We start from the raw sequence: 26435 nt of genomic DNA on the forward strand, positions 1-26435 counted from the left end.
GACCACAAAAGAGCTGGACAAATGGAAGGGACATAGTACACACAAATGATGGCAGTTGTATTGGCAGGACCTAGAATTAGGCACCTTGACTTAAGTTCATATCCTGTGTATCTGGCATAAGTCTTTTGGAAGCTTATCATATGTATGCATAATCTCTTCCACACATGCCTAATCTGTGTATAAATAAGGCTCTCCCTCCACCCGATTCACAGCAGATCATCCACTAGGATAATCTCAAATCTTACTTGGGCAAGGAATTGACAACTCATTGAGTCTGCAAGAACCTTCTTTCTTATTTATTTATTTATTATTATTATTATTTTTTTTTACTTTACAATACTGTATTGGTTTTGCCATACATTGACATGAATCCGCCACAGGTGTACATGAGTTCCCAACACAGAACCCCCCTCCCACCACCCTCCCCATATCATCTCTCTGGTTCATCCCAGTGCACCAGCCCCAAGCATACTGTATCCTGTATAGAACCTAGTGATTCATTTCTTACATGATAGTATACATGTTTCAATGCCATTCTCCCAAATCATCCCACCCTCTCCCTCTCCCACAGAGTCCAAAAGTCTGTTCTTTACATCTGTGTCTCTTTTGCTGTCTCTTTTGCCAGAACTTTCTTTATATAGAAATATCTCATGTCCTTCAGTTTTATCTTTGTCTTGGTTTATACTCAATGGACCCCGTGTTTCAAAGAGACCACTATACCTCTTGAGAGAAGAGTTTAAAAATTTGCAAATACCTGTTGAGCCCTGTTATTATACCAGCAATACTCTCTCTCAAAGCAAATTTTTTTTACTTAGGTCACATGGTTTGCAGCCGCTTGTACAGAAACAGACTTGCTAACATTTTATAAAGGAAGCATCAAGTACAGGTAACTTAAAACTGTTGAAAGAATATTATGTTTTAGGTTCAACATAATACTCCCAGATAAAATCCTCAACATAGCCTCTTATGTTTCCCACTGAAATGGGATGGTCAATGATAAATGGACTAACATTTAAGAGAATCTGGGGGAGTGGAAATAATGATGCTCTCATTTTACTGTATCCCAAATTCAATTTGACTTTGGTCTTAGGGGCTTAACTAAGTCTGACGAGTATAAATCATTCTATCAGCACTTTTGTATGTCGGTTTTGTGGGAATAGAGCATCTAATAAATCTTTGATTAGTTTTTGTGCCAATTGACATTAATCATAAACTTTCTGTGGAAGAATTTCAGGTTAACAAAACTCGCCTTTGATTTAACATTTACTTAATGGAGAATGTAAAACGAAAATGTTAAGGCAAAACTGTATTCTAAAACACGGTTCACCATACACATTTCCTTGAAAATAAAAAATTTGTTTACTCATGTGATATAGTTGTAGTGTATTTAATTGGTGACTTTCTGTAAGTTTTTATTTTTATTTATGGGACACAGCTACCAAATTGTAGTTATAGAGAATATTTGGGATTGATACAGCATTTACCACATTTGTAAATGTGGAGGAAATATTTACTGGGATGAAAGACTAATCCCAGACTTTTAAATAAAGATGAAGTGAAGTTGCTCAGTCGTGTCTGACTCTTTGCGACCCCATGGACTGTTGCCTACCAGGTTTCTCTGTCCATGGGATTTTCCAGGCAAGAGGACTGGAGTGGGTTGCCATTTCCTTCTCCAGGGAATCTAAGTACAGGAATGTCAAACTAGTGCCAAAAGGATTTAAGAGTAGAATATAAAACTATATTCAATTCTAACTGTAACTATCAGCCTAACTGTAAGTTATATTGTTAACAGTATAATAAATGCAGTTTATTCAGTGTTTATTATTCTTCATGCAGTTTTAAGCATTTTGCATGAACTAATCATGGGAATTTTATAACAATCCTATAAGGTAGGTACTATTATTAACTCTATTTTTCAATAACACTTTAAATATAAAATTAATAGGCAAAGCCAATTTAGTTTCAACTGTACTTTGAATCTCAGCTGTAAATATTACATTTTGAGGATAGTATTTGTCAAAATTATTTGTGATAAACTACATTATTGATTTAACTGATTATTTTTTATAATCACTGCTACAAAAAGATATCAAGTGAAGTAGACATTGAGATATTTTCCTATGTTTGTTTTGTCATGGATACTTGTAAAAGAAAATAAATTGACAATTTTATAAGTTTGCCATCACATTTTAAATTGTCTCACTTTTGCCTGGAAATTTAACAGTTTAAGTAATGTGTGAGATATGATGTGTATATGAATGTGATGATCAAAATTTATACATGCTCGGGCACAACTGATATCACAGACAGAGTACTGTTCTAAATTAACGAAGTGGGTGTAGGATCTAATACTCATTTATGCCCAATGGATGCATCAGAGGAAAAAAAATGTATCTCCAAGCCAAATATGTACACCAACATTCACATATTTCAATGAACACTATATCCAAACTCTGATTATAGGGACATTTTTAAAAGAACATTTTCTCCTCCATTAATTATGTCAATTGCTTCCCCAGCAATTTACACTCATGAACCTTGGTTTCCAAGACATTTTATAATGACAACATAAATGAATGAACAGAGACTTTTCAGCCTTCCCTTTATATGAAAATGGTTAAGGGCACCTTTTAAGTGTTCCCATTGTTCTATCACTGTGTACTTCCACTGAGAATAATTACATTACCTTTGCCTACTCTAAGATATCCTTGAAAATAAAAGCCAAGGTTTTATCTCAGAGGTAAATGTTCTGCCAACCAGAGACAGTCAGTGCTGTACTTCCTAATTCCCTTGCTGAAGCCCATGACCTTCACTGTCATCAGTCTTGGAGAACAGCTTTCAGGCAGTTCCATTTTGGTGACTGAAAGTGAAATGCTTTGTTCACACCACCACAAACAAGTCACAGAGCAACTCTATTTACATGTTAATAGAAGAGCAGAACAGAGATGCTTACAGCAACCAGAAGTTACCATCAAGATCCCTCACAGAGACTGTATAACTTTAGGTGGTATTTTACAGATGACTCTTAAAATAACCACAAGATACCCTATCTTAACCTTACCTAATTAACTTATATAATGTGGATACAAGAATATTACACATCAGCCCTGCTCCCTGGTCCTGGGCCAGAATTCTTTCACAGTCAGGACATTCTTCCCTTGGAATGAAGTAGAAGATGATGGATGTGATATAAATTACCACTCTCAGGCCATAAATTACTTAGGCTGGGTCCCTGCCAAGGCTCTTATCCAAGGAAACTCCAGTGGGTCAGGTTGAGTACCAAGATACCCTTCAAACAGAAAGGATATGCAAATTTTAGCAATCTTATCTATAACCATAATTCATTCCTTTCATGGATTCATTTTCGCATTTCACATTTTCCATTAGAACAGAGCCACTTCCCCACAGGACCATCTCACCCAAAATAATGCATAAGATGTAAGGACTTATCTCTCATCGACTAATTCATCCCTTGAACCTCCTTGGAGAACTAGGAGAGGGTGGTTTCCTCATTATTCTCCTAATTGCATTATCTAATTTGGACAGATACAGTTTAATACTGAGGATCAAGGCATTCTTTGGCTTTTATCAGTTCTAAGTTATCTCTGATTTATTTAAATAAAACAATACATTAAGCCTCTAGTTAAAAAACCTTGCTTATCACCTTTCTCTCCCAAGAACACATTAAATGATATTACAGGAATGAAAATAAAGTTTTAAGTTAATACAGGCAAATATAGGAGGAAAAAAAAAGATAGTAGCCATAGAATACTTTTATGGGGATGATACAGAGAGAAATAACTGATTTATTAAGGCAGAAGGAACCCAATCAAGGTACCTGTAGGGAGAAATGCTAATGATAAATAAGAATATGCACCCCTGGCCATTATGCCTAGGACTTGGAGACACAAATTTCTTCAGTGGGCAAGGATCAAACTGGTTAAATATAAATATAAATATATATTTATATTTATATTTATATTTATATTTATATATATAGGAAGCAATTAGAATCCATGATTTTCCCTCTTACTTCTGAAAACCAACTGTACCTCATTCTTAGGCAGGGGAGTCAAATTTTTACTTTCTGGAGAAATTGACCTACAGAGGTTTTGGACAACCAACATCAAAGAGGCAGGAACAAACTCCCTTATCTTAAAAAAAAAAAACAGAGAGAGAGAGAGACTATAACTATGTAAAAGTTTGCAGGGCCACTGCATGATGCATAGTAGAATTCCAGGATGTCTTCACACTAAATGGTGGGGCCCTCAACTACTCTCATCCACCCAGCTCACATAAGACCACAATATTTTACCACCACTTTCCCTCCATGCCTGAAGAGAAGAGTGGAAGGTTTAAAAGATTTTCACATATTTATACTTGAAAGTCCGCCAGATGAACCAGCTAGTTCAACTACTAGCCACTCTATAATATTAATAAAACAATGTAAGGTAGGTGCCCAACTTTATTCTTTTGCATGTGGATATCCAGCTGTCAAACCCCATTTGTTGAAAAAACTCATAATGCCTTTTGTTTCTCTTTATCTCCCTACTGCTTGGTTCTGGAGGCATATTCAGCTGCGGCAGTGCAAGACAAAAAGAGAAATTAAAGCTCTAGGCTTTCAACCATCAGACCTAGAAAAGGGCCCTTTGGGAATGAGAGAGTATCAAAGATATTGAGGAGAGGGCTCAATGTGTATGAATCTGACATTAACAAATACCAAAGCTTTGGTAACCCCAACTCACAGAGCAGAAATCTGTGTAGTTTCCAAAGTGGGCAACCAAAGCAGGTCGAAAGAATAGAGCAAAGTGAGAAATAAATTGAGTTGGATCCACAGACCACAAGACATGGGTTAGAACTTGTGGTCTGAAGTTAATTTTATTGTCTGCTAAAATAAAGGAAAATATACACAATTTCTCTAGGATTTAAATAAGATGTAAGAATGTATTAATATAACATTCAGAATCTCCAGGATATAATATAAAATTACTTGCTATATGAAGAATTAAGAAAATCTCAATGAAGAATGAAGAAAATCTCAACAACTCACAAAGTAAGAGACAAGCAACAGACACCAATCCAAAGGTGACACAAATGTTGGAATTATGATACAAAGACTTTCAAAGCAGCAATGATAACCATGCTCTGAGACCTGAAGCAGCAGCAACACTGAAAGGATGGATCTTCTCAGCATGGAAATACAAGGTATATATTGAATAAAATGGAAATATTAGAACTGAAAACACAAAAAAACAAAATTTAAAATATAGCCGATGTACCCAACAGCAGAATAGAGATGGCTAAAGAGTCAGTGAACTTAAACCTAGGTAAACAGAAATGATTCACTTTGCACCACAAAGGAAAAAAAAAAAAATTGAAATAAAATGATCATACCCTCTCCCATGGAACTGTGTAAAAATGCTAAAAGGTTTAACTTTCATGTCACCAAAATCTCAGAAGGGGAAAACAAGGAGGGTAGTTTAGAAGAAAAAAAACTAAAGAAGTAATACATGGAAACTTTGAAAAATATATAAACTTGCAGGTTCATAAAACTTAGTAAAACCCAAACATGATAAACTCAAAGAAGTTCATGCCCAGACATGCCAGAATCAAATTAATGAAAACCAAATTCTACCACCCCTTCCACATGCATGAAAGCAGTCAGAGGAAAAAAGCATATTATATATAGGGAATATATAATTGGAATGACAATCATCAGAAATCAAGCAGGCCATTAAGCAGTAGGACAACACTTTTAGAGAGTCTACTAAAAATAGCTATCAACCTTGAATTCTATATCCAGTGAAAATATCCTTTAGGAATGAAGGTGAAATAGAGATGTTCTCAGATAAATAAAAACAGAGAATTCATCATTGGTACACCTGCTCTAGAACAAATGAAAGTATTTGAAATTGATCAAAATTGAAAGCACAGCAAACATATCAAAATTTCTGGAATTTTACTCTAAAGTAAAATATATAGCATTAAATGCTTATATTAGTAAATAAGAAAGGTCTCAAACCAATCACCCAACCTTCTACCCACAGAAATCAGAGAAAAAGAAGAGCAAAATAATCCCAAAGCAAGCAGAAATGAGGAAATAGTAAGAGCAGATCAATGACACTAAGCACAGAAAAAATAGGAAAAAAAAAAATCTATGAACATAAGAGCTCACTTAAAAAAAAAAAATTATATTGACCAATCTCCAGTAAAATTGACAGGAAAAAAATGATGTTCAAATGACCAGTTTGAGAAGCAAAATGGGAGCTACCACTAAATACCACACAAGCATTCAAAAGAGAGTAAGGTATTAGTACACACAACTCTATGCACACAATGTTGACAACTTTGATGAAATGGGCCAATTCCTCAAAAGCTACAATCTATCAAAGCTCTCCAAAGTGGAACAGAAAAATGACCAAAACTCTGGAAAGGGCAGATATTTCAAACAGACAAAGCTGAAGCAAATAAACCAATTTATTGTGCTTATTGAAGATACTGTGCACATGAAGTATTTAAGATGAACAAAACTTTTCCTAACCAGGGAACCAAGTTGTTTAGTACGGAGCTTGAAAGGAAGGCTTAACAACTTTGGAATCATTGGAGATAACTTTAAATTTTAGATTTTTTGCATGTGTAAATAAAGCATTCCCTGAAATTAGAAAGATATTCTAATTATATATAATCTAGTATCTTGGCTTCCCTGGTAGCTCAGATGATAAAGAGTCTGCCTGCAATTCAGGAGACCCAGGTTCAATCCCTGGGTTGGGAAGATCCCCTGGAGAAGGGAATGGCAACCCATTCCAGTATTCTTGCCTTGAGAATTCTATGGACAAAGGAGCCTGGTGGGCTACAGTCCATGGGGTTGCAAAGAGTTAGACATGACTGAGCAACTGACATGGTATTATCTATATAATAAGAATAGTAATATCTAATATTAAAATTAGAATTAATACTAATATATAGACAATCAATAAGAATATAGAACTGATATTAATAATTATTAATATCAATATATTGTATAATATCTAATGTATACATTAGATTATATAATTAGAATGTCTTTCTAACCCATGACATGTGGGTAAACCCAAGGGATCTAAACCTCTGCTCAGAGACATGCTTGGTACTTGAATGGGGTAGATGAGAAGTTCCTGCCAACCCATCACACTGCTATACTGATGCACCCTGAGATATCACAGGACACTCTCAACCCTAATCCTCCCCACATGCATATCCCAGTCTCCACAGGGAAGGAGGATGCTGGAGGGACATGAGCCTTCTCTCCCCAGTTCAACCTGATCACCACTCTAGGTGGAAGATGGCAGAGGTCTAGGGCAGAGCTGGGGTAAGGGAGACCAAGCAAAGCCTGGGGCATCAAGGGTTGATAGCAGGGAGCAATCGTCTATCCTAGGGAGGTAAGGAGGCTGCAGGAGGCAAGTCCACGTGTGGAGCCAAGGCTCCAAGCTCTCCCTCTACATGCGCTCCATTGTCCCATTGGGCTTTAATTCTAAATCATAAATTCAGAGATAAAATAATTGCAAATTTCAAGATGTCAGCCATAGAACATTAGCCCCCAGTCATGGGACCCTTCTGAACATGGAGCCTTAATGCAGGCGCACAAGTGGCACATCCTAAATGCAAATGCGGAAAGTTTCCATAATACAGGAGATGTTGGGTAAGTAAAACAGCAACGGGCTGAGGGATGAGGAGGCCTTTGATCTACTGTTGGTTTGACTGCTATTTTGTTACATGTCACTCTATTTCTTTGAGCCTCAGTTTGCAGATCTATAAAATAATAATCTTCACAAGGTCTATCGTACTAAGTATGAATCTCTAGAAGTTAGACCACAGAATATCTTTATGCAGGTCTCTAGGCTTTTGCTATCCAAAGTATGGTGCACAGACCAACAACGTGAGTATTACCTGAGAATGTGTTACAAATGCAGAATATCAGGCCTCACCCCAGACCTGCTGAATAAGAATACTTATTTTTATCAAGATCCACAGGTAACAGGAACATTGAAGTTTGAAAGCATTGCTATAGACGATTTCACAATAGGCCAAGTAATAGGAACCACCAGTGCAGAGTACCACAAAGGCCTCATTCAGCAACCAACATGACAACTTTATGCAACAGCTAAATGCCAACAGTGGCTAATGCACACGTTAGAAAATTTGGTAAACTCATTAAGCAAGGACTTGCTTTCACTTATGTTTTAAGTAAAAAATGTAATGGTTTCATTCCATCTTCATTCTGTTCTCATTTCATGTTTCTTAGTAATAGCCTGTTCATAAAATAATTGATTTAATTTTCCACTATGTTTAGGGAAAAGAGGAAGAGTTCTTACATTAGTATTTTCACCAACCAGTCTCTGAAACTTAAATATATAGCTTCCCTTAAAGTAGACTTGTTTATTAAAATACTTATTACTAATGTTGATTTTATGATAGCTTTTTTCTAACTTCAGCTTTATTTTCTCTCTAGCTTCAACATCTATATTACATTTCTAAAAGCAAAGGGATTGAGTCAGATGAAATTTATCCTGAAATTTCATCCTGTATTGTTAGGGAAAGCACACAGACTGAAACCGCCACCTTGGCCAGATACCATAGTAACCATTTGTGTGAGTTATTTTATGACAGGAGGTCATGGTAAGGAACACAGAACTAATAAGCCACCACTCACCAGAAGAGTTTAGGAAAGGTCAAAAGGAGACACCACGTGTCCAACCACCTCCCAGAATCCTTGCTAGCATCCATCTTGGCTGAGGAATGCATGCACTATCAGGAAGGACTCTGAGTCAGAATGACTAGCCAAAGACAACTCCGGAACTAATCCCATTCCATAAAACCCAAGACTATGAGCCACATGGCAGAGCAGTTCTCCTGGGTTCCCTTACCCTCCTGGTTCCACCTGGGCATGCTTTCCAATAAAACCTCTTGCTTTGTCAGCATGTGTGTCTCCTCGGACAACTCATTTCTGAGTGTTAGCCAAGAGTGCATTCTTGGGCCCTGGAAGGGGTCCCCCTTCCTGCAACAGTATCACTCTTTAGGTAAGTATGCTAATTTCCATAGAAATGAGAGATAAGTCTTTGACCAATTTCCCATATTCTGTGCTTCATACTCAACAGTGAGTACCGACTATAGGAATCTACACATTCTTCCTGGCAGAGCCTGCACTGTATATGTTTCAACATGAAAAACACCAGGAAGTAATTTTTTCTCTGAAATAATTTATGTTGATATACATTGATAAAAGGCATAAGGTAATGACTTTTCAGTCGGCTCAGTTCTAGAGTCTTAATTCTTTAATTCTGAAGCTTCTTGGGGCCTAGCACATTTCTTATGATAGATGTAAAGGGAAGGGCATAGAAAGTTTGGTAAGTAGCATCATGAGTTATTGGCCCAGATTCCAGGGAGAACATTGGTGGGCTAGATTATAGTGAAGTGGGTTTTTGCTCTTTCTTGGTCCATTTCTCAAGCATTTGCTGAGAGGATTTCAGACTGTCCTTGTAGCTAACTTAGACCAGAATTCTTTTGAAAATTTGAGAGTATGTCAGATGGATTGAACTGATACTTTTTGCACTTGCTTTCTCTTTCTTTACCTCAGTTCCTGAGTACAGAGGAGTAGTAGGTGAAGATTAGAGAGAAGGTTAGAAAGATCTTCAATCACTGCTTTCTGAGATGAATGAAAAGAGTGCTGACCTACGAACAGGTAATGAATGATTGGTTATTTCAAGTTATGAGAACCATTTCTGTCCCTGTTATTACAAATAACAACTGTGAGCAGAACTATCCTTATACCCAACATCAGGGGCCTCTACCCCTCCTCACCCCTCCTCTGATTGTGCCCCTCCTTGTGGATTAAGAAATCCACATGGGCAAATGCATGTAGTTAATACGGAGTGCACACCCCCAGACCCCCAGACTTTGGATACGAGGGAAACTGAAATTTCCACCCAGACTGTCCTGCACACACTTGCAGAGCCTGTGTGGGTCTGCTCTTTTGAGGTGGACTTCAGGGCACATGTGTGTATCTCCAGGCCAAAGGGAAGCCAGCTGTTGTGGGGGAGGTGTTGGATAGGGTGTGACTACAGGGCCTGGAGTATCTACACAGTTATGCGTAAGGCCCTTCAGGGCACAAGACATGGCCTAGGATGCTAAGAGAAAGGAGCTGGGATATGAGTCACATCTTGGAAATACAAGGAGACTAAGAGTTCTCAATTCAAAGCTGGCCTTGTTCATCACTACCATTTTTCCAGATTCCATAAATAGGCATTAGTATATGATGGGTTTTTTTTTTTCTCTCTTTCTAACTTATTTCACTCTGTATAACAGGCCCTAGGTTTGTTCACCTCAGTTCCACTGACTCAAATTCATTCCTTTTCGTGGCCATGTAATATTCCATTGTATATCCATACCCCAACTTCTTTATCCATTCATCTGTCAATGGGAATAGAGATGCAAATGTAGAGAAGAGACTTGAGGACACAGTGGGGGAAGGAGACGGTGGGATGGATTCAGAGAGTCACACTGAAACGCCCACATTACCCTGTGTAAAACATATAGCTAGTGGGAAGTTGCCGTATGACACCAGAACCTCAGTCTGGTGCTCTGTGTTGACCTAGAGAGGTGGGACTGGGGGTGGGGTTGTAGGAAAACTCAAGAGGGAGGGGATATATGTATACTGAAGGATGATTCATGCTGTTGTACAACAGAAACTCACACAACATTGTAAAGTAATTATCCTCCAATTAAAATTTTTTAAAAAACGGCTTGATAAAGGTAGATTTCTCAGGATTCAAGGATAAAAATATAGTTTAACAGTTTGTTAGCTTGATTTAAAACTTTTAAACACATAGATTTATGGACCTACATTGATATCTGTGTCCTAAGACCCACAAACATTAAAACCAGGCATGACGATGAGACATATTTGCCAAAAGGCACATATTTTCATAAGTCCAGGTTTACACTAAAGCTAAAGCACAAGGAACATGAAAACATTGCCCCTCTTTGAATTTCAGCTCTGCAACTTATTAGCTGAATGACTCTGTTCTTGTTCTTGAACCTCTCTAAATCTGTTGCCTCATTTCTAAAATGAAAATAGTAATGCTGAGTACAACAGATTTTATTTTGAATGACAGATAAATCAGTAAGAGGTTTTAAATATAAAAATATACACAGGATGTTCTACCATGGACTCTGCCTGTCTAGAGAGAAAAAAGATACGAGTCTCAAGAGAGTACAGGTAATATTATTAAGACATATATCCTATGCCAGCAGCTAATCTTTCCCTTTAAGAATTTTCTTGTGGAGTTTATCTATGCAGAGACACAAAGTTTCTCCTGACTAATGCATATTAACTCTTCATAAATTTCAGTTTTAGCAGGCTGAACTCATTCTATGACACATGAAGAAGTCACTGAGAGATGCAGAAAGTCTTCTGGCTCAGATGTCAGAAATTTTTTGAAGTATAAGAACATTTAGAGTTGTTTCATTCCTTTCTTCACCTTTGTCCCCTCAAATTTTTAGTTTTTTTTTAAGTAACTTATTCATGAGAGAAATAAACGTTATGAATATAAAATTTTTTTCAGCTTTAGAACATCAAGTAACTGCTCCCATTTTAGTGGTCATGGGAATCTATCTTTCCTCTCTTGAGCATATTCTGTGATGGATTTTACATACTTGTTTAAACTGCTTATTGCTGCTTCATAGAGAAATCCCAAATAACATTTACACAGATTTTCACATCTTCTCTTAGCATAAATTATAACACTTTTTCTTGAATGCAAATAGAAAAACCACACCTTTTAAAAAATAAACTGAAACATTAACTAGAAATTTTATTGAATACTTACAAGACAGAGCACTAACTTTATTTAATGTTCTCGTCTTTTCTCCCCTCCTCTCTCTGTCATATGAATCATCTATATTTTCAATATTACTTATAGCCCCACCTATTTCTGCTCCACACTCTTTAAAGACTGAGCAAATTCTATCTCCCCCTCTTCATTAACTACCTTCTCAAATCATTGATCTTAAGAGGCATATACTTTTCTAGCCAGACATTTTTCTACAAACTTCACTCTATCTTTCAGGTTAGTTGAAGTATATTGAGACCTGCATTTCAGAATCCCATCACCAGCTGGTTCAGTAAGAGCTGGCCAAAAGAGGAACCTATCAGAGGCTTAGAAGGTAGAACTTCCAAATGATAATAAAATAATGGGAATCATTGTTATTACTACCAATTTGTATTACTGATACAGATAATCCAAACAACCCAGTGGATTTAATAGGGAGGGCGATTGAATATCTACAATATTTACATTTAATGCAAGAATAAATCAGAGTTCTCAGAGGATATGATTTTGCCAAATCATATGTTTACCAAGTAGAAGTTACCAGCTATTATACAGTCTCCACCAATTATGGTCCACCTAGGGTTCTATAGAAATAGCTGACATGTAAGAATCTATTTAGGGAAATAGAAGAGATGGAAATAGTGCATATACTAAAGGCAGTCTTAGTAGAAAGTTTCCAATTCATGATTCAGTGAAAGGCAAATACCAGAGATTTCTGCATATGTTTATGCCTGTAACATATGAGTAAGCATTAAAAATCATCTTGAATACTTAAACTAGTAAGGCTGAGAGAGTTATCAACTATTCTCAATGCTACATAAGCAAAATCAAATAACCTTATATGAAATTAAGGGTACTGAATGTTAGTACATCTTTGCCTGACCTGAATCCTGTTGTTTACAGAGATGAGAGTGAAAAGGTCTCCATATTAATGTCTGGTTATTAAAATTGCCTGTTAAAATAAGACAACTTTCCACATTAATAAATACCATCGCTTTATGCTATAAACTTACAATTGTCTGTAGAAGGTCCCTGATAGTAAATTAATTAAACCTCTGTTCCATTATGGTGTCAGTTAATTTGGAAACTCATTATTTATTTGGCACTAATTTAGCCTAGCAAATTAATTAGGAAGAGTATGGGGAAATAGATGATTCAACATAAAGTCCAAATCAAGACAAAGAGGCAAGATCAAGGGAACTTACTGAGAGACAAGGGACAGTTTCATCATCTTCAGGAAGGCCTTCTGTTTTCCCAAAGACAGCCAACACAGTGCAGAGAAGCTGCTCAGAAATGGAATTAGGAAACCAGAGTCAGAAATGGTCTTGAAGAAAAACATTTCCTCCTATACAGGAGTTGTCTACCAAAGGCTGCATTCCATAGTGTGTTCAGGGAGCTCTTCCTGACTTCATCCTTCTTCATAACTCAGACTAAGACCCAAGGTACAACTGGCCACTGATCAACAATCTCTGACCTCGGGCATGTTGGGAAATTGGAAATATGGTCTCTGCAAGGGTTTGAAAAGAAAGAACCTATTTGTGGCTGAGAAGAGAAGTTACTCTTGCAGGTACCAAAAGAAGTGGTCTGGTGATCCCTGATGGCTACCTGTATTCCCAGATGGTGTCACCTGAAGAAAACAATGTATGAGGCAAAGACTTTTTCTGCCTTCCTCAAAGGTTCAGGGAAGTCCAGGAAAATTAAAGACAAAGTTTTTCAGTTCATCTTGGTCACTAGAATTCAGAATCTTGTCTTCTCATTGATGAAGTTTGCCAGACTTTACCTTGGTAAGGGTCTTCATGAGAAAGGGGAGGTACACACTGGTAATATGTGGCATGACCATCTGAACGTCTATTAATTAAAGGTTTATTCCATCAAAAAGGACATGTTCATGATCCAGAAGAATACATGCACCCCAGTGTTCACTGCAGCCCTGTTTACAATAATAGCCAGGACATGGAAGCAACCTTAATGTCCATCGACAGAGGAATGAATAAAGAAGACGTGGTACATATACACAATGGACTATTACTCAGTCGTTACAAAGAATCAAATAATACCATCTGCAGCAACATAGACTGATCTAGAGATTGTCATACTGGATGAAGTAAGTCAGACAGAGAAGGAGAAATATTTCGTGATATCCCTTATATGTGAAATCCACAAAGAAATGATACAAATGAAATTACTTATAAAACAAAAGGAGACTCCCAGATTTAGAGAACGAATTTATGGTTGCTGGCTATGAGATAGTTAGGGAGTTTGGGCTGGATGTGTACACACCGCTGTATTTAAAGTAGATAACCAACATGGACCTCCTGTATAGCACATGAAAGTCTGCTCAATGTTATGTGGCAGCCTGAATGGGAAGGGAGTTTGAGGGAGGATGGATCATGTATATTTATGGCTGAATCCCCTCGCTATTCACCTGAAGCTGTCACAACATTGTTAATTAACTATACCCCAATACAAAATAAAAAGTTTAAAAAAAGGGACATGCCCAGTATTTAATAGACATCAGTCACTGGCCTGCATACTGCTCTCACTCAGTGGAGAACCTGGTAAACATCTTCCTTTTCTTCAGGGAGCTTTGGATCTGGAGGGGAAACACAATTAAATGCATAAGTGAATATATAATTACAAAGTTTGAGAAACAGTATAAAGGAACCTAAAGATATGGCAAAACTTGGGGGACCTAATTTAGATTGAGGGATCAGGGAATCCTTCTCTCAAGAAGTTCCATTTAAGCTAAGACTTGAAGAACAAATAGGAATCATCCCACAAGTAGAAGATAGAGAAAAGACTGTTGAGTTAGAATAAGAACTGGAACTGGAGCCATGAATCAGGTTGGATCAGGGAGGGTTGGGACCATGTTAACATTTTGTGTGTCCTCGGGGCAATGGAAAATGATTAATGAAATGGCATGATATTTATTGGCCTATAAGGTGATAATGGCTTTTACTGAGTTAAAAAAAAAAAAAGTAGAGAAAAGGCAAATAGAAACTTTCAATTCAATAGTCACCCCAGGCCTCAGGCAGTCATGATCAGCTTTTCTGTCAGAGGCTTTTCTTGGTATTTATATTTCAATTTTCTTCATATTTTTACATATTTTTAAAATTTGTGATGCATGGTTTTTTATAGCAAGAAATTATCTCAAAGAGCTATTCCGCTGTAGCTAATACACATAAGTTTTGGTGTTTCCATAAGCACCACATGCATGTGAAGAAGTATTTCAAGGGGAAAGCTGTATTTTTTTCTCTGACAGAACAAAGACCTATTGAAAACATGCTATGCAGCTTTGCCTGTTCTCTCTCCATGATGAAACACCATAGCAAGCACATAAATCAGATATTAATAGATCAGATTTATATCAAGAAAATAACTTTTTATTCTATTGAAAAAATAATGCAGCAAAGTGTTGGAGTCCAAGAAATAATTTCCTGTAGTGACGGATTACCTTTATCTAGTCACTGTGATCCTAAGATCTACTCAACTCTGCATATAATTGAGGAAATTAATGAGAAATTTTATGTTTTCACTGAATTGAAACCATACCACATGAATTTTCTACTGAAATTTCTTTCAGGAGGAGGTTAGTTTCGTTTTTTGTTTGTTTGTTTTTAACTAAAACTCAAATGCAGGTCATGCAAAGAATTTTAATAATTGCTTTAAATAAAGGAAAGAGGGATTAAATTCTTTTGTAAGAATGCACTTAGATTAACACCTTTAAATTGTCTCTTTACTGTTTGTTGATGCCCATAGTTTTTCATTTAATCATATCTAGATCCCTTAATAAGAGGTCAATAATAACCCCTGATTAATGAGAACTTAATTAATCATCATTAAGAATATGAATATAGGCTTCCCTGGTGGCTCAGATGGCAAAGAATGTGAATGCAGGAAGCAAAAATTATATAATTTTCAATAGACAAGATTGCCTTTCTCCCTTTTCTCTTATAACTCTCTTATATGGTCAATAATGACTAACATGATAGAATACTGCGATATTTATTGGCTTATTTCCCAGAGACTTTTGGGCACTGATGCTTTTTCTTCTGATTAATTTGAGAAAAAAATATCTGATACTAGCACTATATAGAATCTGGGTTTTTTTTTTCTTTTTTTTTTTTTCAGAAGAGAAACATGGGACAGAATAAAGAGTGAGATATACCTGCAATCTGAATTTGGGTCTGGTGATAAAATGTAGACAAGAGTCACGATTCAAATACCAAATATGAGTGGTCTTGGCATGGAAGTTTTTGTGTGCTCATTTTCTGTGTTGTGTTCACCAAACTAGTATTTATTTAGTGCTACAACTGTGATAGATACAGTGGGAGGCAGAAAGATAAATTACATATAGATCCTACCATCAGGAAGCTTACATTCCAATAAGAGATTTAATACATGGTAAAAGAGGCCATGGGCTTCCCTGGTGGCTCAGTGGTAAAGAATCCTCCTGCCAGTGCTAGAGACCTAGGCTTGATCCCTGGGCCAGGAAGATCCTTTGGAAAAGGGAAAGGCTAGAGTCAGACACAATTTAGTGACTAATGACCACAAAAAGAAGCCATAATAAGTTCTAATAAACGATACTGTACAAATAAGGTACTAACAGGATTTAAGAGAAGAGAAGTGGTTGCTGCTAGCTAAGGGAAACTGGTGAACATAAATAAAATGTTTGAATAAAATGTAAGATTTCAATCACCTGATTGTTCTAGCATAATAGTTCTCAGTTTTTTGTTTTTGTTCTTGTCCTAAGAACTTCTTTCAGTTCAGTTCAGTTCAGTCACTCAGTCGTGTCAACTCTTTGCGACCCCATGAATCGCAGCACACCAGGCCTCCCTGTCCATCACCAGCTCCCAGAGTTCACTCAGACTCACATCCATCCAGTCAGTGATGCCATCCAGCCATCTCATCCTCTGTCGCCCCCTTCTCCTCCTGCCCCCAATCCTTCCCAGCATCAGAGTCTTTCCCAATGAGTCAGCTCTTCGCATGAGGTGGCCAAAGTACTGGAGTTTCAGCTTTAGCATCATTCCTTCCAAAGAAATCCCAGGGCTGATCTCCTTCAGAATGGACTGGTTGGATCTCCTTGCAGTCCAAGGGACTCTCAAGAGTCTTCTCCAACACCACAGTTCAAAAGCATCAATTCTTCGGCGCTCAGCCTTCTTCACAGTCCAATTCTCACATCCATACATGACCACAGGAAAAACCATAGCCTTAGCCTTGACTAGAAGGACCTTAGTTGGCAAAGTAATGTCTCTGCTTTTGAACATACTATCTAGGTTGGTCATAACTTTTCTTCCAAGGAGTAAGCATCTTTTAATTTCATGGCTGCAGTCACCAACTGCAGTGATTTTGGAGCCCCCCAAAATAAACTCTGACACTGTTTCCACTGTTTCCCCATCTATTTCCCATGAAGTGATGGGACCAGATGTCATGATCTTCATTTTCTGAATGTTGAGCTTTAAGTCAACTTTTTCACTCTCCTCTTTCACTTTCATCAAGAGGCTTTTTAGCTCCTCTTCACTTTCTGCCATAAGGGTGGTGTCATCTGCATATCTGAGGTTACTGATACTTCTTTACACTCATAAAAATTATTGAGGACCCCCCAAAGGGAGTTTTTATATAGGCTATATCTATTGATGCTTTCTGTATTCAAGACTGAAACAGATAGACTGTCTACATGCTAATATAAATAATAAGTTATTGAAAATATATCTTCTGAAACAAAACATTTAAAGGAGAAGCATGTCTTCATTTTACATCTTTTGCAAATCTTTTTCATATCTGACTTGAGAGAAAACAGCTGAATTGTCATATATGCTCTGCCTTCAGTCTGTCATGACGCATTGTTTTTGTTAAGTAAATGATTTTTTAAAATCCAGCTTCAAAAATATATGTGATTGGCAAAGGGAGGAATATTTTAACAGCCTTTGTATATAATTTTGTGTGTTCTTCTTTAATACTACACAAAACTTCAACAAGTGACTATGGATATGTAAATTATAAAAACATCACTTATGCCCCAGTCACAGGAGATTTTTAGGTATGCCTAGCATGAAAGAGAATGCAGGATGTTATTTGGTACACCCAGAGAGAAAACAGGAGAGGTGGAACACTGGTCACAAATGATTAGAGGTGATCACAGAGGAGCCTGCCTCAGAGTTGAGTGCCCAGTCAACTTCACTTCCATGGCATATAAATATCTTTCTCCTTTTAGCTTACTACATCATGAAATATTGATATAATTAAACATAATCAGGTGTTCACTCTGCCTAAAACTCTTAAATGTCCAGCCATGGCTTCAGTAAAATTCACTTAAAAGATAAAGGCTACTTATCTCAACATGAAATGCAAGTCATATTGTTGCCTAAATTCTTCCTCTTCCTGCATGTTTGTCTCCCAAAACCCTTGGCCTTGCAACATATGTAATAGCAAACTCCTTCCAGCAGCCTCTTCTCTCCGTTCAAATACCATGCTATTCTCAACTATGTATTGGCTCATGCCATCAGGAAGGTCCCTTGGAAAAGGGCATGATAACCCACTCTGGTATTCTTGCCTGAAGAATCCCATGGACAGAGGAGCCTGGCGGGCTACCGTCCATGCTGTCACACAGAGTTGGACACGGCTGAAGTGATCTGGCACGCATCCTCACATCTCTCCTACATATAGAGGTAATTCTTAATCAACCTTTAACATTCAGGGGACACTGTCTGCCATAGTTCTTCACGTTTGTGTTAAGATTCACTCCTCTGAGCTCCCATCTTATTCAATCTGTCATCTGTCATTAAACTTACTATTTACCATCGTGCCTTCCAATTCATCATTCATTTGGCTCCGTCTGTGACTGCAGCACAAATGTCTTCATGACAGGGAATGTGCGATATGAAAGTCTGTATTCTGATGCCTAGAAAAAGGTAAGCACACAGTGGACACCAAAAATGTTTGTGGACATAATGCTCAATTTTCCATTTTAAAATTTACTTTCAGTGCCCATATTTGATTGACTTATGTACTCCCCTTCTAACATGACAGGTGTTTTTTCCCAAACAGGAACCAAATAATTCCAGAGGCAAATCACCTAATGTGGCTAGCTGCAAATTAAAAGCACTTGTCAGTTAGTCCCATGGCACTGTGCAGGTTGTTTTTCTTCCAGGGTTGACTTTCTGACATTAAATGATCAACATCTCCGTCTGCAGCTTCTTGCAGTCCAGAAGCAAATGATTCATACTTCTTGTTATTATATTAATGCAGGAGGAACACAATAAAAATTCCAAGAAGCCATAATACATCCACAGCATCATAACTTTCTCTCATTACCTAGAAGTCAATGGATCATTACTCCTGATATGTATTGATTCAAGCTGTCAGCAGTGGAGTTTACATTCACTGTCACTCACAGTCTTTAGGGCAATAACTGTCATAATCACCTTACTGCATTCACATATGAAACTACACTTCACTCCACACAAACACTACATTCTTCTCCCTGGTGATAAGAACTTACTCGGTCCAGGGTGCCGAGGATGGGAAGAAAAGAGGCTCTTGTCTAAGGTCCAGCAGTTTTCCACCAACTGTGCTAAGACCTTTACACTTAAACATGGTGTTGTTTAATCTTCATAGCAAAAACGTGAGGGAGGTGGTGTTATTATCTTCATTTTATAGATAAGAAAATCAAGGCTCTGTATGACTGATGATGAACTCTACTTCTGTGTTGAGGACACAAATGTCCCTAATTTGAATCTCAACCTTTATCTGCCTCTACTTGTCCCTTGGAGACCACTCCTGACCTTCTGCCACTTGTCAATTCCTTTGCAGATTCCCCAGCACTACTGTTGTGCCGCCAGGGACTTGCCTGATCCCTCAACTCTCATCTGTGAGCTGTCTAGTAAGAGCTCAGCAGAACCATCACCAAGCTTCTGTGCTGGTGCTATAGGTAGAATGCTTCCATTTATTCAGTTCGTGTTTTAGTATATGCCAGGGACTAAAGACAAGCAAAGCACCTGCCCTCCACAGAGTTTTCATTCTAATAGACACAGCTCTGACCTTGGTCCTCAGCTGGTTGGCTCTGGAGTTTCCAGACCTAAATGGGCCCTAGGAAAGAGACTGGACCTACCTCCTCCCTTACTAGGCATACCACCCAGACTCTTTATAGCATTGTCTACATCAGGGGTCCCCAACCTCCGAAATCTAATGCCTGATGATCTAAGGTGGAGCTGATGCAATAATAATAGAAATAAAAATAAATAAATAAAGTTTCAATAATAATAGAAACACAATTAATGTAATGTGCTTGAATCATTCTGAAACCATCCCTTCAATATCGGTCCATGGAAAAATTGTCCTCCACAAAATCAGTCCCTGGTGCCAAAAAGGTTGGGGACCTCTGGTCAAGAGGAGTTTTCTACTGGCCTGGTCTTAGGAGTTTTTGTCAATAATTCTCTGTGTTCCTGGGTCCATAGAGTTGGCCACAGGGACTTTGAGCACAGTAGTGGGACTCAAGGGGGATGGTCTGTCCAACCTCAATTAGGAACATTCACTGCTGTACTTTTAAGTGTTGATCCTAGAACTCTCTGAATCCCTTTTAGTTGGGTTGTCTCCAGATGCTGAAGAGCCAGCATGCAAATGATCCCATGAGTGTTCACAGGATATCCAGTTATATGTAAGGGTTCTGGACTAAACATGCATGAAAATAATACAATACCTCCTTAAGGACTGAAGGTGCTTAAGCGGAGGTAGAGGCCATAGGATGTGAATTAAAAACTTAGTTCTTCCTCCCTTCTCTGTAAACAAAGTCTTCTTTCCAAGGCCAGTTTTCCTGTGCTCACGGCTGTCACGCTTAGCCACCTTACTGTACCACTAACTCGAGATAGGGGTCAGTCTCTCATCACTGTTCATTTCCATGTAGCGTTCAATATCCTCTCATCTACAAAATGAAAGAAATCCCCTCTTGACACTTTGGGCCATTCAAATTCCTTATTTCCTCCACAGCCATGCTTCTTTTAAGATTTGCCTGCACTCAATGTCTCCACTTCAACTCTCACCCAGCTTGCAAATCATAAAAGTCTGTTCCTGCTCCACCCTGCCCTGACTCTGCTCTTAAGGTCCCCAATCACCTGCGGCTGATGAATGAAAGGATTTTGCTGCCACTGCTGCTAAGTCGCTTCAGTTATGTCCAACTCTTTATTTTTCTCATATCTTATGCAGCCCTGACACTACTGATCAATTTTTCATTGAAACACTCTCTTCATCTGGTTCCTCATCCCATTCACAATCCCTCGCCAACATGCTTCTTCATAGTCTTGTCATTTGCTAGAGGACTGTACAGCTTAACATTCTGAACATGCGTGTATTCTTTTCTTAAAATTGATGTGTAATTGATTTACAATGTTGTACCAATCTCTGCTGTACAGCAAAGTGACTCAGTTTTACACAGATGTACATTCTTTTTAAAATATTCTTTTCCATTATGGTTTATCTAAGGAGACTGGATATGGTTCCCTGTGCTATACAGTAGGACCTTGTTTATACATTCTAAATGTGATAGTTTCATCTCCCACCCTTAAATTTCCAGTCCATCCCTCTCCCCCCGCCTCTCCCTTGGCAACCGCAAATCTGATCTTTATGTCTGTGAGTCTGTTTCTGTTTGGTGGATAGGTTAATTTGTGCCATATTTTAGATTCCACATATAAACAATATCATATATATAGATATATGTCTTTCTCTTTCTGACTTACTTTATTTCATATGATAACCTCTAGTTGAATCCATGATGCTGCATATGCAACACTTTGTTCTTTTTTATAGCTGAGTCATATTCCATTGAACACAATGTGTGTTCTGTCCTGCCTCTTTCTCCAGCCTTTTCCCCCACGTCTTTGCTAGGCTGACTCTCTTCCTACTTTTCATCCTTAGAACACCTACTTATTTGGGCTTACCTAGTTCTCTCTCGGTCATCTCTGAGTGTTCCCAGGTATCACATGCCTGGCATACCCTCCCCTCTCTTTGTTCATTCAATAGCAATTTCTCTTCTCCCAAAAACTTTCCATAGTAACTGGAGAGAGAGGGATTTCCCATAATACTGCCAAGATTTACCATATTTAACCTTCTTTAGTTAATACTCCTCAGTATATATTCACTCTTTGTCTTATACTATGTTAACGTTATTTCAAGTATCATTATGTGCTATCTGGGTTGGACCACATATTTCGAGCAGTGGCTTTTAAGATATGGTGTGATTTCAGCATTTTTTTAAAAAATGTATCAGTGTGAAACTAGAAGTGTTTTTTGATAACAGTGATTTTTTATAAATAACTGGATATGTTATTAAATGACCAGCAGATTGTTTATATATAATTCCCACTTGATTATGGGCCTGATTTTTCAGTCATGGTCATACTTAAAATACTCTTTTAAAGAAGAATAGGGACATTGATACATTTTTACACCTTCACTTTTTAATTCATGATGGAAATAGCAAAGATAACCCATACTTGCTGGCCTTAGAAACATTCATGAATTTACCAACTAAAACTAAACCATGAAGAAAATGGTCTCTTATTTCCCATTTATATTTGACTTCTCTTTTCTTCCCTACCCTTTCATTCCCATTCTTTTTGAAGGAAGTTTTTTGTTGTTGTTGTTTGTTTTTAATTTTACTTAATTTTCTTTTAAAACTTGATTTTAAAACTTTATTTTTTTCATTGACAATACACTTTAAGAAACATTCTGTAATTTCACGGTAAATAGGAGCTGAGAGAAAAAAAAAGGGTAAGTCAAGAAATTGTCAAAATATCCAACAACAAGGGCATAAACCAAACCATGCTTCACTTATGTAATATATTATGAAAAGAAATTTACCAAGAGTTTGAAATGCCTTGGTAAGTTGTTTATACTAGGTGAATAAATGATAATTTTAAAATTAAACTTTAATTTTCATTTAAACACTCTAATTTTTAATTTAACTTTAAATTTTAAAACTTGACTTTAAAAACTTAATTTTCTTTAAAAACACAACTTCTGTTTGGTATATTTATGTAGCTCAGAATTAAAACAAAACAAAACAAAAAACAACCAGAATACAGTGAAAACTCCTCTTCTCTCTGGAGGAGACATCACACAGTCTCCCTCCTCAGAGATAGCCAATCCTACTAGTCTCTGGGTCTCTTCCTAGATATTGTATGCACATGCAAACGATGTCTTTCCACAGACAGGGTCTCTGGAAGCCACTGATCTTTGTTCTCTTTATCACATGTAAGTGCCCTGTGCTCTCCTTAGACTCTCCCTCCAGCCCTAATGGGACACAAGTGAAGCCACCCTCCATCTCCTTCGGAACTCCCTCCAGACTCTGTCTCGTAAATGTCTGGTCCTATCTGCTTAGCCTTGGTGACTTCAGTTTTCCTTCCTCTGAGTTCAGCCCCGTTAGAGAAATGCTTACTCTGAATCTGGGGGTTGATTTTGGCTTTGGTCCCTTGGTTGCAGCCTTTTGCCTCTCTCTTGCTTTGGGCTCTGCAGGTCACAGGCAGATCTGACTCCTGAAACCCCCTCCAAATCTGAAAAGTGTGAAAGTGTTAGTCACTCAGTCATGTCTTACTCTTTATGACCCCATGGACTGTAGCCTGCCAGGCTCCTCTGTCCATGGAATTCTTCAGGCAAGAACACTGGAGTGAGTAGCCATTCCCTTCTCCAGGGGACATTGGGAACCATCACATATTATATTTGGCTTCTCTTTTCTTCCCTACCCTTTCATTCCCATTCTTTTTGAAGGAAGTTTTTTTGTTGTTTGTTTTTAATTTTACTTAATTTTCTTTAAAAACTTGATTTTAAAACTTTTTTTTTCATTGACAATTCCCACCTGTCTTTTCTTACATTTCAGAGAACACAGGCTGTCTGGTCCTCATGCCTTTGTTTCATCTTGTTTCCTTTCTGGTGTTTTTTTTTTTTTTTTCTTGCTTGTAAATGTCCAGTCATTATAAGAAATTCCAACCCATCTGGGCTAATGAACTCGGTGCCCTTTACATTTTCAGAGATAATAAAGCAAAGACCATGGTCTTCATGTTATAGCTCCTTCCCTCTGTGAGAAGGAACCTCTATCTCTTTACCCAGTCATTGGCTAGCACACCCCTGTGACCTCTATCAGAATCAGAAGCTTCTCCAGTTAGATCAACAGCCTGCCATGTCAGGAGCACTTAGCTACATCTCAGATTCTTTTCCTGTTGGTATCTGGGAGGAAAAAAAATACACCAAGGACCATGTTACTCCAAGTGGCTGATGAAACGTACAGAGCCACACTAGCAGAAATGTGGTTTTGTAAAGAGCAAACTCTGGCTGTAGCCTTTCAGGCTGAACTCATTTGTGCCAGCCAAAAGAGTCTGTGGTGTACCAGGGCTTTCATAAGATAGGATCACAAACTCGCATGGTTGGAGATTTTCCCAATATAAAAAAATTGATGATAGTAAAGCAGTGCCCTCCAAGCAATAATGAATTTTAAGAAGGTGATTAGGAAGTAAAACTGATTGTGTCCTCTTTATGAAGTGAATTAAGCTGACTAAAGTAAAATACCCTTAGAAAATAATCAGACATTATTACTTGTCTTTCTACTTCTTTCTGACAAAAATATAATTCACTTTTATAAGTCAGTCACTAAAATACCCTTCTCTGGGGACTTCCCTGGCAGCCCGGTAGGGAAGACCCCACACTTTCAATGCAAGGGGTGTCTGTTCAATCCCTGGTCAAGGAACTAAGATGCCACATCCCATGTGGCCAAAAACTAAAAATTAAAAACACAAATTTCTGATTACTCTTAGCCTTAATTTTCTTAAAAAAAAAAATTATCCTTCTTTTATCTGTTAGGGCAGAAGCATGGGTGCTTTGAATTTTCCCATTCCTATTGCCATAGACTATGGAGACATTCATGTGAAGAGCTGACTCATTGGAAAAGAGTATGATGCTGGGAGGGATGGGGGCAGGAGGAGAAGGGGACGACTGAGGATGAGATGGCTGGATGGCATCACCGACTCGACGGACGTGAGTCTGAGTGAACTCCGGGAGTTGGTGATGGACAGGGAGGCCTGGCGTGCTGCGATTCATGGGGTCGCAAAGAGTCGGACATGACTGAGCGACTGAACTGAACTGAACCGATGGAGACACCAGGCTTCCCAGGTGGCACTAGTGGTAAAGAACCCGCCTGCCAATGCAGGAGACATAGAGATGTGGGTTTGATCCCTGGGTCAGGAAGATCCCCTGGAGGAGGGCATGGCAACCCACTCCAGTATTCTTGCCTGGAGAACCCCATGGACAGAGGAGCTTGGCAGGCTACAGTACATAGGGTCACAAGGAGTCAGACATGACTGAAGCCACTTAGCACGCATGCACACGTGGAGACACCTTGGAAGTATGGTGTCCAACCATTAAACTATGTAATATCATTAGAAAATGGCTTCATCTTAATTTATAGGACTATGGAACCAGTAACATGTATTTATGAGTTAATTCTGAAGGCTTATTAGGAAACTAAAACTGGACAAATGAACTTATTATTATATGCACATGATATCTGGACTGAATGACTGAGAAAAGCTTGTGATTCTACAGTATACATTCTATAGTATAAATTTTGTCTGTAGCCTGAGTTTTCAAGATAATTGCCAATGATAACTCAAAGTATATGAGTTTATTCAAAGCAATATGTTTACTAAATTTTGCACACTTATCATTTTCTGTTGAAACCATCCTAGAGCCTCTGGCATTAATATTTCCATGTACAGAGATCTTGGCATGTAAAATTAATCTCTTATAAGCTGCTATGTATGAATTTATGACTAAAGCTGCATCTAGGTAGATTGGGACTAGTTTGAAATGTCTAATCCTGTCTGTTATGATTTACTCACTACCTTCAGGATAAAAGTTTTTGGCCAGGAGTCAAACAAGATGACAGGAAACAAAGCAAGAGGTCAGCTCAAATGGGCGCTTCACTTTCTCTCTCCTTCATTCCTACCCAGTCTCATGTTTGTCTCGTCTCATACTCAACTAATCTTCTAACAAATAAAAACCTGTAGGTAAAGGGTAAGAATGGCTGCCACTCGGAGAGGGAGAAGTCAGGGCAATGATTACACACGCCCTTCTCACTTTCAGCTCTACAAGAAGCCCTGGCACATTTAGCTTGTGTTGGACACAGTCTCAAATCCTCAAATGCCCTCCATTTTCAAAGTTAAGTTTAAGGTCAAAGGTAGTCATTTCTTTACCTAGCAAACCAAAACCAATAAGGAAAATATTAAACTAAACTGGGCCATGAACCATCAGATCCCCTTTCAGTTTTAGTAGGAAAAAACATCAGGATCAGTTCCATTGCTAGACTGAGAATGAGTACAGCTAAAAGGAAAGAAAGGGATAAGGTTAGACAATTAATGCACTAAGGTTCTCCTTATAAATTATTACCAATATTAAATCCTATAAAATATTCAGCCTCAGTTAATGTCTATCCCTTAATACAATATATAAATATTTTGGTAATTCTTTCAACATACTGACATACATAATGAAGGCATCATCTATATTAAATGCCTGATAAATTGC

The 26435-nt window shown here is 37.9% G+C and overlaps 1 long non-coding RNA gene across 1 annotated transcript in view; it reads right to left on the minus strand.

Annotated features, from left to right (window-relative positions):
- Positions 1–1409: 1409 nt before the first annotated feature.
- Positions 1410–26435, minus strand: part of LOC138432700 (uncharacterized) — a 29668-nt gene continuing 4642 nt past the window's right edge. Inside the window, exons 2-5 of the long non-coding RNA XR_011253950.1 lie at positions 18659–18768; positions 14365–14460; positions 13073–13150; positions 1410–3289 (exon numbers count right to left, since the gene is read on the minus strand). This is a non-coding gene — a long non-coding RNA (uncharacterized lncRNA). The remainder of the gene's footprint in view (positions 3290–13072; positions 13151–14364; positions 14461–18658; positions 18769–26435) is intronic.

This window comes from Ovis canadensis, chromosome 2, assembly GCF_042477335.2.
Source record: "Ovis canadensis isolate MfBH-ARS-UI-01 breed Bighorn chromosome 2, ARS-UI_OviCan_v2, whole genome shotgun sequence".
Classification (NCBI taxonomy): domain Eukaryota; kingdom Metazoa; phylum Chordata; class Mammalia; order Artiodactyla; family Bovidae; genus Ovis; species Ovis canadensis.